A 12205-nucleotide genomic window follows, 5' to 3' on the forward strand; every position below is an offset into this window, starting at 1 on the left:
AGTTTCTCCCGGCGTATTTGCTGCTCGAACAGTCCACGGGTATACTGCCGGTTCATAGTGTCCAACGGGCACAATATTTCGGCAATCAGACATGTGGCCATCGTCAGGTGCGCTGACGAACTGAGCTCCTGAGGGCGGGTGGCCGATTTAAATCCCCTCCCCCCGCGGGCCGCTCTCTTCGCCGTCGATAGCCTCCCTTATAACGCTGTCGCACCAGGGAAGATCTTATCAACTGAGATTGCGGCTACAATCTCAGCAAGGCTTCGGACCCGGCATTAAATGTAATTAAGAAGACTTTCAGCAAGAAGTACGAACTGGCGACCAGTGCGGACGTAGCAAGCACATCGACGCCACGACAGATTCCGACGCCCACGTCTTCGCGACCGCCGGCGCGCGGGCGCGGACGGCGAAGAGAGCGGCCCGCGGGAGGAGGGGATTTAAATCGGCCGCCCGCCCTCAGGAGCTCAGTTCGTCAGCGCACCTGACGATGGCCACATGTCTGAGTGCCGAAATATTGTGCCCGTTGGACACTATAAACCGGCAGTATACCCGTGGACTGTTCGAGCAACTAATGCCGACTTTTACTCTTCGCCCTCAAGTCTGCATTCAGTACTGTCGATTCTGTCTCGCGTGTGTTTTTCCAGTATTGTTGTATTTTAAAAGTGAAACAACGGAATAGACACATTTACTAATGGAGATTCGGCCGATATCCGTCTCGTGTATGGGTTCGCTGAATGCAATGGCGCAACGACAGCAACCACATCACAGTAGTTTTGCTTCTGTCTGAGGGCTGTTGCACATTACTCTGTTCTTTTGTTATACGTTTTGATTGATGACTGTATATCAAGTTCTGTTTTGGAGGTACTGTTAGAACGTAAATACATTATTATTCTGTAAAGGACCATCGGAAGTCACCGGTCTCTTACACGACAATACTCAGGAAATATCCCTGAACAACCGCAGAAATTTTGCCAGTGGACTTCGTGTTCAGCCCATGCAGCGTATAATTTAAGTCACTTTGTGCTGTCTCTCGTATAATGTGGATAAAAGGACAAAAGTCGAAAAAAAATTTCTCAAGTTGAAAACGATGGTGTCGGTGACAAATGGCAATCGTTGGAACACTTTTTCCAATTACTGAAATTTATCAGTACATAAGCTGCCTTGTAAAACGCAAAGCCCCGCATTAGAATTAAATAAGACATCAAAACAGTGCGTAACATGCACCTTCAGTGTGATGTTTCCATTGGGAAGTTGAGAAGCTGCGTCAGCAGTCGTATATATAGTACATCGTAAAGTCCCTAGCAATGTCCCACTGCTACTAACGTGTTTCTTAAGTTTATTTCCTGCGTCTATCCAGATGAATAAAACAGAGAAGCCAGTATCAAGTCTTCTGTCAAATAGCCTAATGGACAGGAGAACCATTCTTTCAGTAAATGCGAGAAATGATAACCACTGATGGTTTTGCTGTTAGGTCTCATCGTCACGCCGAGTTACCATTCCCTGACCAAATGCACAACACACAGGAAAGTTCCCCTCCTTCCTCACCCTCCCTCCAAAAGGGATAAGCAAATATTCATCGCGTGAGGATAACGCAAAAGTAGGAGCAACCAAAAATCAAAATAAATAATACTCATAAACTGATTTTCCTGTCGCTTCCATAATGTCAACCCCTTCCTTCCAAAGTGAGATAGACAGTAACACAACTTTCGTCGATTTCGCCTGCCGGAATCACAATTCCTGTCTATAACGCGGTGAACATAACAGGTATACTATTTCTACTGTCGGTAATCCATTCATGAAGTACTCTGTATTCTCTGCCCTCTCATCAATGATGGGCCGAAGTTCTTGTCACAACTACGACATTTAATATGAGTTGTAACAACGAAGTGCATTAGATCGAAGAATGGTTGTTGTATACCAAAAACATGTATTGTGTTATGTATGAACACTTGTTACGAGTATTCTTTGAGTACCACAGCAGCAAAGCACGATGTAAGTGGCGCACGACTGTGCCATGTCATAGAGACGGATTCCCATCTTCTGTCATAATTACACAAGTTAAAAAGCAACCGTTCGGTTTCAAGCAGTCGTGGCTATATCGGAATAGCATTTTTAAGTACGATAATTTCAATAGAAATATGGCTAACAGAGGAGATATGGTTGTTGAAGCAGTTTGATACAAGTTTTGCTGAAGCTGCAATATATTTCGTGGAATCCTAAACGAAATCCAAGGCCGACATGTAAATCAGCAAACGCTTAATAAGAGCAAGACAATGTGTTCTTTTTCGAGACTGACTCTTACACAACTGTGGATTCAACCTGACTTCATCAATAAATTAATCATTTCAATTCAGCATTGAATATTTTGAGCAATTGACGGTTTTGCTATGGGTAGTCCTCTCTCCCCTCTGACAGAAAATGTCTATTATGGATGACTCTAAGGAGAGGGCACTTGATCCGGCAGAACTTAATCTAGACGTCTTCCGGTAATATGTGGATGATTCATTTGCAGAGTGGCTTTTTTGCAGCATCGGAATTCTATATGTGCAATCCTAAAACATCGACTGCACACCGACCAGCACAACGCCTCAAAACGGCATCAAGAAGGCGCTGATCCGCGAGCCAATTGAAAGAAAGGGCAGCGTGACGCCTCCAGGAAGACGAAGTTCAGCGCCCCCTGTCGACGCTGAATAACCAGCCGCTCATCGCTGGTCGAGCCCCCGTTCGGTCCCAGACTTCGAGAGCGTCAGTACAGAGTAATAGGAAGACGACACTTGCGTTCTGAGAGTTGTAGTATATAGTAAATGTAATTACATGTAGGAAGCACAGGAAGCCACTTCTTAAGGAGAACTGAGGTTGTTAATAAAATTCTTCTGCGCTGTTGACCGCAGTGTCAATACATAAAATTGTCCGACGTTTCGGCCACTATTTCGAGTGCCCGTCCTCAGGACTTTGTGCTGAGCTGAGCGCTGCACGAGAGAGACTTTAGATCTTATACCGTAACGGAGGAAACTTACCGGCTGCTGTGGCCGAGCGGTTCTAGGCGCTTCAGTCCGGAACCGCGCTGCTGCTCCGGTCGCAGGTTCGAATCCTGCCTCGGGCATGGATGTGTGTGATGTCCTTAGGTTAGTTAGGCTTACATAGTTGTAAGTCTAGGGGACTGATGACCTCAGATATTAAGTCCCATAGTGCTTAGAACCATTTAAACCATTTTTGGAGGAAACTGTTTACGTGCTCCCTGCCGCCGCTGGATAAGCAGCTGCCTGCAGCAAGCCGTATACTCTTAGCTCACTTATTTGTTACATAGTTTAATTCTCAATTTCTTTGCGTGTTGTTGGGTACTTGCGCTGTTTAATTCATAAATTTCGGGCGTATTATAGTATTTGAGAGTTGTAGCATCGCGCTTTAGTACTTGATTGTAGCGCAGTCGTTAGGCATTTGTACAGTTTAGTTCATACATTCTTTGCGTGTTTCCCTTGCGTTATCTAGGCACTGACTCGTGTTTCAGAAACTGTTGTTCAACATAGATTAGAATGGACAGGGACTGCGATTGATGTGTTTGGATGAGGGCTGAGTTGGCATCCCTTCGCTCACAGCTGCAGGCGGCGCTGACTTTGGTCACACAGCTTGAGGCTGTTGCCAATGGGCACCACTGTGGGGTGCCGGACTTGCGTATCACGGGGATGTCAACCTCGTCCCGTCTGTCCCCAGATCGGTCTGCCGCTGTGGTTGCCCTGGTTGCTGCCCGTAGTGGGGCTGAGCCCTCGCCTGTGGTTGATTGGGAGGTCGTTCCAAGGCGTGGCAGGCAGCGAAAGACGTCCCCGGAGGCTGATCAGAAAGCCTCCCCGGTGCGTCTGACAAACGGGTTTCAGGTACTGTCTCTGGCTGAGCCAGATGCAGCTGCCTGCCCTGTTTCAGAGGATGATTCTCAGCCTGGATCTGAGGAACTTCTCTCTGGATTCAAGCGGCTATCTGATTTGGTGAAGGCTGCCGGTCTTGCTTACGAGATGAAGGCAGAGCTCACCATCTGCAGCATCGTTGGCAGAACCGACTGCGGACCTTTGGTGCAGAGCCGGGTGGAGGGTCTTGGGTGCAGATTCCTTGACTTGCGCCATAGGGTGGTGGGGTTTCGGGTTCTGCCAGGAGTTCACTACACTCAGCTGGCGGCTACACGGGTAGCGGAGGCTGTGTGGCGTGGACTGGGCGGTTTTTTAGGTTAGAAGGCCTCGGGAAAGTACGGGGTGGGCTGCAATCTCAAAGGGTGCATGGCAAATACAGGACGTGCTTGGATCAAGGAACAGTCGGAATTGTAATTGTAAATTGTTGTAGTTGTGCTGGGAAAGTCCCTGAGCTTCAAGCGCTAATAGAAAGCACAGAAGCTGAAATCGTTATAGGTACAGAAAGCTGGCTAAAGCCTGAAATAAGTTCTGTAGAAATTTTTGCGAAGTCTCAGACGGTGTTCAGGAAAGATAGATTAGGCAGAATTGGTGGTGGAGTGTTTGTGTCTGTCAATAGTGGCTTATCTTGTAGTGAAGTCGAAGTAGATACTCCGTGCGAATTGGTATGGGTGGAGGGTATACTTAACAGCCGAACTAAGTTAATAATTGGCTCCTTCTACCGACTCCCAGACTCCGATGATATAGTTGCTGAACAGTTCAGAGAAAATTTGAGTCTCGTAACAAATAGATACATCTACATCTACATTTATACTCCGCAAGCCACCAAACGGTATGTGGCGGAGGGCACTTTACGTGCCACTGTCATTATCTCCCTTTCCTGTTCCAGTCGCGTATGGTTCGCGGGAAGAACGACTGTCTGAAAGCCTCCGTGCGCGCTCTAATCTCTCTAATTTTACATTCGTGATCTCCTCGGGAGGTATAAGTAGGGGGAAGCAATATATTCGATACCTCATCCAGAAACGCACCCTCTCGAAACCTGGCGAGCAAGCTACACCGTGATGCAGAGCGCCTGTCTTGCGGAGTCTGCCACTTGAGTTTGTTAAACATCCCCGTAGCGCTATCACGGTTACCAAATAACCCTGTGACGAAACGTGCCGCTCTTCTTTGGATCTTCTCTATCTCCTCCGTCAATCCGATCTGGTACCGATCCCACACTGATGAGCAATACTCAAGTATAGGTCGAACGAGTGTTTTGTAAGCCACCTCCTTTGTTGATGGACTACATTTTCTAAGGACTCTCCCAATGAATCTCAACCTGGTACCCGCCTTACCAACAATTAATTTTATATGATCATTCCACTTCAAATCGTTCCGCACGCATACTCCCAGATATTTTACAGAAGTAACTGCTACCAGCGTTTGTTCCGCTAGCATATAATCATACAATAAAGGATCCTTCTTTCTATGTATTCGCAATACATTGCATTTGTCTATGTTAAGGGTCAGTTTCCACTCCCTCCACCAAGTGCCTATCCGCTGCAGATCTTCCTGCATTTCGCTACAATTTTCTAATGCTGCAACTTCTCTGTATACTACAGCATCATCCGCGAAAAGCCGCATGGAACTTCCGACACTATCTCTAGGTCATTTATATATATTGTGAAAAGCAATGGTCCCATAACACTCCCCTGTGGCACGCCAGACGTTACTTTAACGTCTGTAGACGTCTCTCCATTGATAACAACATGCTTTGTTCTATTTGCTAAAAACTCTTCAATCCAGCCACACATTCCGTAGGCTCTTACTTTGTTTATCAGGCGACAGTGCGGAACTGTATCGAACACCTTCCGGAAGTCAAGAAAAATAGCATCTACCTGGGAGCCTGTACCTATTATTTTCTGGGACTCATGAACAAATAAAGCGTCTCACACGATCGCTGTTTCCGGAATCCATGTTGATTCCTACATAGTAGATTCTGGGTTTCCAAAAACGACATGATACTCGAGCAAAAAACATGTTCTAAAATTCTACAACAGATCGACGTCAGAGATATAGGTCTATAGTTTTGCGCATCTGCTCGACGACCCTTCTTGAAGACTGGGACTACCTGTGCTCTTTTCCAATCATTTGGAACCTTCCGTTCCTCTGGAGACTTGCGGTACACGGCTGTTAGAAGGGGGGCGAGTTCTTTCGCGTACTCTGTGTAGAATCGAATTGATAACCCGTCAGGTCCAGTGGACTTTCCTCTGTTGAGTGATTCCAGTTGCTTTTCTATTCCTTGGACACTTATTTAGATGTCAGCCATTTTTTCGTTTGTGCGAAGATTTAGAGAAGGAACTGCAGTGCGGTCTTCCTCTGTGAAACAGCTTTGGAAAAAGGTGTTTAGTATTTCAGCTTTACGCGTGTCATCCTCTGTTTCAATGCCATCATCATCCCGGAGTGTCTGGATATGCTGTTTCGAGCCACTTACTGATTTAACGTAAGACCAGAACTTCCTAGGATTTTCTGTCAAGTCGGTACATAGAATTTTACTTTCGAATTCACTGAACGCTTCACGCATAGCCCTCCTTACGCTAACTTTGACATCGCTTAGCTTCTGTTTGTCTGAGAGGTTTTGGCTGCGTTTAAACTTGGAGTGAAGCTCTCTTTGCTTTCGCAGTAGTTTCCTAACTTTGTTGTTGGACCACGGTGGGTTTTTCCCGTCCCTCACAGTTTTACTCGGCACGTATCTGTCTAAAACGCATTTTACGATTGCCTTGAACTTTTTCCATAAACACTCAACATTGTCAGTGTCGGAGCAGAAATTTTCGTTTTGATCTGTTAGGTAGTCTGAAATCTGCCTTCTATTACTCTTGCTATACAGATAAACCTTCCTCCCTTTTATTATATTGCGATTAACTTCCATATTCAGAGATGCTGCAACGGCCTTATGATCACTGATTCCCTGTTCTGCACATACAGAGTCAAAAAGTTCGGGTCTGTTAGTTATTAGTAGGTCCAAGATGTTATCTCCACGAGTCGGTTCTCTGTTTAATTGCTCGAGGTAATGTTCGGATAGTGCACTCAGTATAATGTCACTCGATGCTCTGTCCCTACCACCCGTCCTAAACATCTGAGTGTCCCAGTCTATATCTGGTAAATTGAAATCTCCACCTAAGACTACAACATGCTGAGAAAATTTATGTGAAATGTATTCCAAATTTTCTCTCAGTTGTTCTGCCACTAATGCTGCTGAGTCGGGAGGTCGGTAAAAGGAGCCAATTATTAACCTAGCTCGGTTGTTGAGTGTAACCTCCACCCATAATAATTCACAGGAACTATCCACTTCTACTTCACTACAGGATAAACTACTACTAACAGCGACGAACATTCCACCACCGGTTGCATGCAATCTATCCTTTCTAAACACCGTCTGTACCTTTGTAAAAATTTCGGCAGAATTTATCTCTGGCTTCAGCCAGCTTTCTGTACCTATAACGATTTCAGCTTCGGTGCTTTCTATCAGCGCTTGAAGATCTGGTACTTTACCAGCGCAGCTTCGACAGTTTACAATTACAATACCGATTGCTGCTTGGTCCCCGCATGTCCTGACTTTGCCCCGCACCCGTTGAGGCTGTTGCCCTTTCTGTACTTGCCCAAGGCCATCTAACCTAAAAAACCGCCCAGCCCACACCACACAACCCCTGCTATCCGTGTAGCCGCTTGTTGCGTGTAGTGGACTCCTGACCTATCCAGCGGAACCCGAAACCACACCACCTATGGCGCAAGTTGAGGAATCTGCAGCCCACACGGTCGCAGAACCGTCTCAGCCTCTGATTCAGACCCTCCACTCGGCTCTGTACCAAAGGTCCGCAGTCAGTCCTGTCGACGATGCTGCAGATGGTGAGCTCTGCTTTCATCCCGCTAGCGAGACTGGCAGTCTTCAGCAAATCAGACAGCCGCCGGAAGCCAGAGAGGATTTCCTCCGATCCATAGCGACACACATCATTGGTGCCGACCCCGCTCATACGGTTATAGTTGGCGGGGACTTCAACCTTCCCTCAATATGTTGGCAAAAATACTTGTTCAAAACCGGTGATAGGCAGAAAACATCTTCCGAGAGTGTCCTAAATGCTTTCTAAAAATGGTTCTAATGGCTCTGAGCACTATGGGACTCAACTGCTGAGGTCATTAGTCCCCTAGAACTTAGAACTAGTTAAACCTAACTAACCTAAGGACATCACAAACATCCATGCCCGAGGAAGGATTCGAACCTGCGACCGTAGCGGTCTTGCGGTTCCAGACTGCAGCGCCTTTAACCGCACGGCCACTTCGGCCGGCAAATGCTTTCTCCGAAAATTATTTCGAGCAGTTAGTCCGCGAACCCACGTGAATTGTACATGGTTGCGAAAACACACTTGACCTCTTAGCTAATAGAGAGCATCATGACTGATACAGGGATTAGTGATCAAAAGGTCGTTGTAGCTAGGCTCAATACCGTTTCTTCCAAATCCACCAGAAACAAACGCAAAATAATTTTATTTAAAAAAGCGGATAAAGTGTCACTAGAAGCCTTCCTAGGAGACAATCTCCATTCCTTCCGAACTGACTATGCAAATGTAGACGAGATGTGGCTCAAATTCAAATATATAGTACCAACAGCAATTGAGAGATTCATACCTCATAAATTGGTAAGAGATGGTCCGAACGCTGTTGCAGAGGCAACGGAAAAAGCATGCGAAGTTCAGAAGAACGCGAAATACCGAAGATTGGCTAAAATTTACAGACGCGCGAAATTTGGCACGGACTTCAATGCGAGATGCCTTTAATAGGTTCCATAACGAAACATTGTCTCGAAATTTGGTAGAAAATCCAAAGAAATTCTGGTCGTATGGTAAAGTACACAAACGGCAAGACGCAGTCAATACCTTCGCTGCGCAGTGCCGATGGTACTGGCGGTGTGGGATTCTTACCAGGTGGGATTGACGGAGGACATCGAAAGGGTGCAAAAAAGGGCAGCTCGTTTTGTATTATCACGTAATAGGGGAGAGAGTGTGGCAGATATGATACGCGAGTTGGGATGGAAGTCATTAAAGCAAAGACGTTTTTCGTCACGGCGAGATCTATTTACGAAATTTCAGTCACCAACTTTCCCTTCCGAATGCGAAAATATTTTGTTGAGCCCAACCTCCATAGGCAGGAATGATCATCAAAATAAAATAAGAGAAATCAGAGCTCGAACAGAAAGGTTTAGGTGTTCGTTTTTCCCGCGCGCTGTTCGGGAGTGGAATGGTAGAGAGATAGTATGATTGTCGTTCGATGAACCCTCTGCCAAGCACCTCAATGTGAATTGCAGAGTAATCATGTAGATGTAGATGGAGATGTAGATGTAGATGTAATTTGGTAGGGTAAATGGGGATAGGAGGAGTGGTGTTTGGCGTTCTCTATTGGTCTTTGTGTTACTCCTTGTCACTGGTGGATAAAGACGTGCTTGATTGGTGTTTACGTTATTTCTTGCCATTGGTGGAAACAGGTGAATTGAAAACGGGTTGTAGCTGGACGTAGCGTTGTTCCCTTACTGCCAGATGCGGGCTGCGGCGTGCCTGCGTTCTGTGTACGTACGACCACCGCGGTCTTTAAATGGAAGTTTCTGGAAGGATAGAAGGACTGGGATGGCCGAGTTTCCCTGCTTTGGTGATGTTACAGGGAAAAATAACTCTTCTAATAAGTAACTGCTAACGGAGGCACAAAAAATTTTCCAAGAATGGTCATGCGCTGCTCTCATTACACACTGCGGGCTTTGCTTCCAGGGATATACTTTCAGTTCTGCTCTCAGCAGAGGCACTTCACATTCCGAATCCGCTCTCAATTGGGGTACTACAGTCAGGACTCCTCAGGCTCAGACTTCAGCCAACAGACTTCTGGTAAAGTCCTCGTCCATGGACAATGCAGTAGCTGCTTTCAAACTGGAGCACTTAGCAAACAATCAGCACCACCCAAACCTAGCACTTACCGCTATTTATGAGCAGAACCGGCAGTATGGGTCACGATCGATTTAGTAACCCTCCATAATTTCACGGTTAGATTTAACATGGCAACTAGGGCAGGCACAGTTGCATAACAACTTCATATCTATTCTGAAAATGGTAAGTCATCGCTGTCGAGTCGCAGATTTTGGTCAGTTAGTTTTTAATATATTAGGAAGGTGAATTTACCATTACATACTCTCCTATTCTAATCTTTGCGAACCAAAGAACATTATAATTTCGTTTTATTCGTTTTACTGTTAGCGTTTGTCACATTAAATGGTTCAAATGGCTCTGAGCACTATGGGACGTAACATCTATGGTCATCAGTCCCCTAGAACGTAGAACTACTTAAACCGAACTAACCTAAGGACATCACACAACACCCAGTCTTGTCACATTAGTAGAAGCTTTTACGGAATTATTTGACGATGTTTAAATAAACTAAGTTATTGTTAATACACTCAGGGATTTATTTTACCTCTGAATTTCATTTCATAGCTAGTCATCCCTTTGTATAATTAGGGTACTATTGGGATTACCTTCACCCATTAAACGACTTGTGGGCCGAAAATTATCATGTATTAATTCCACTGTGCACAGTTTAATCAGAATATTTTCTTGGACAGAGACCTAGGTAGACAACTAGGTATCATTAATCTCTCTTTAACAGAGCGACGTGTTTCAAAGAGTGATACTGAGCTACAGTTCTTAAATTACTATCATAGACACAAAATAATTTATGGGAAGGTGATGATTGCTGCAGAAATGTTATTTAATGGCAAGATAATACACAATGCAGAGAAGAAAAGTAAAAAGAAAACAGGGACAGACAAACTAAAGCATAATAAAATAATGGTAATTGAGGGAGCTAAAGTAACAGCCACGAGGAGTGGCCACGCGGTTAGAGGCCCCATGTCATGGAATGCACGGCCTCTCCCTACAGAGGCTCGACTCCTCACTCAGGCATGGGTGTGCGTGTTGTTCTTAACATAAGTTAGTTTAGGTTGTGTAAGTCTAGGGACCGTTGAACTCAGCAGTTTGGTCCCTTAGGATTTCACACACATTTGAACATTCGAAGCTAAAGCAACAAATGATCCGCACCACTTAGCAAATTACATAAATGAGCGTTTTTTTAAGTATTGCAGAGAAATTACAGCAAAAATTCGCAAAAACGAATGTAGCACCAATAAATAATTATGCAGTAAGCATAGTGATGTTACTGCCAACCACAGAGTATGAAGAACTGTATGAAACCAAAAAAATTAAATCTCTTTTGGTCCATTATGACCAGTGGACATCGTGCGGTATGCACTTTTCCACTCAATAAACTTTACCAACAGCTGTACACTTACTTTCAAAATAAAATAAATTATCTTAAAGTGTATGGCTGTTGGTAAAGTTTATAGAATTGAAAAGTAAAAAATAAAAGGTTGGTAGAGTTAGATGAAGTGCCAATGTGTGTGCTGAAACAATGTATAGAGAGAATACAAGCTCCTGTAACAGACGTAACAGCTGTATCATTCACATCAGGGAGATTTCTGGAGTATTTAAAACAGGCACGAGTAAGGTAATGCAGGAGACACAAATCTACCAGCCTATTTCTCTGTTGTCACCAATCTCAAAAATAATATACTTAATTATGAAACACAGATTAATGAATTACTTGAATAGCGCGACTACTACGGTCGCAGGTTCGAATCCTGCCTCGGGCATGGATGTGTGTGATGTCCTTAGGTTAGTTAGGTTTAAGTAGTTCTAAGTTCTAGGGGACTGATGACCACAGTAGTTAAGTCCCATAGTACTCAGAGCCATTTGAACCATTTTTAGAGCCAATTACTTGAATAAATACAATCTGCTTTATGGATGTGCCTTGCAGGGTAGCCTACATCTCAGGTTCAAAAAACTGTTTTCAAGCCCCCAAGTTGTAGGCTGCCCTCCATGACAGGCATGTGTGTTGTAGTAGTACTGGCCTGTTTTTTCGACCTGTTTTGTAGGGCTTCACATACAGGTGGACTTGTCTGGGAGGCATTTGAGATGGGTAGAGGGGAATCTGAACAAAGAGTGAGAAAGAGAGAGAGAGAGAGAGAGAGAGAGAGAGAGATAGAGGTTAGTGAAGATGGACAGATGGATGGAAAGAGGGGAAGGAGGTAGGGACAGATAGAAAAGGAAAGCTGGAGGAGATAGACAAAGAGAGGGGGAGGAAAAGATGGACTGACAGGGAGAAGGAGGACGAGAAGGACAGAGAGACTGAAAGGAGGAGACTGATAGAGAATGGGAGGATGATGCAGAAAGAATTAC

General features: G+C 44.9%; 1 protein-coding gene across 1 annotated transcript in view; it reads right to left on the minus strand.

The window, feature by feature from the left end:
• The window catches only part of LOC126411970 (sodium- and chloride-dependent glycine transporter 1-like), a 212944-nt gene that overhangs the window by 132453 nt on the left and 68286 nt on the right, over positions 1-12205 (minus strand). The gene's annotated exons all lie outside the window — the stretch shown is intronic.

Source organism: Schistocerca serialis, chromosome 1 (genome assembly GCF_023864345.2).
Source record: "Schistocerca serialis cubense isolate TAMUIC-IGC-003099 chromosome 1, iqSchSeri2.2, whole genome shotgun sequence".
NCBI classification, from domain to species: Eukaryota; Metazoa; Arthropoda; class Insecta; order Orthoptera; family Acrididae; genus Schistocerca; species Schistocerca serialis.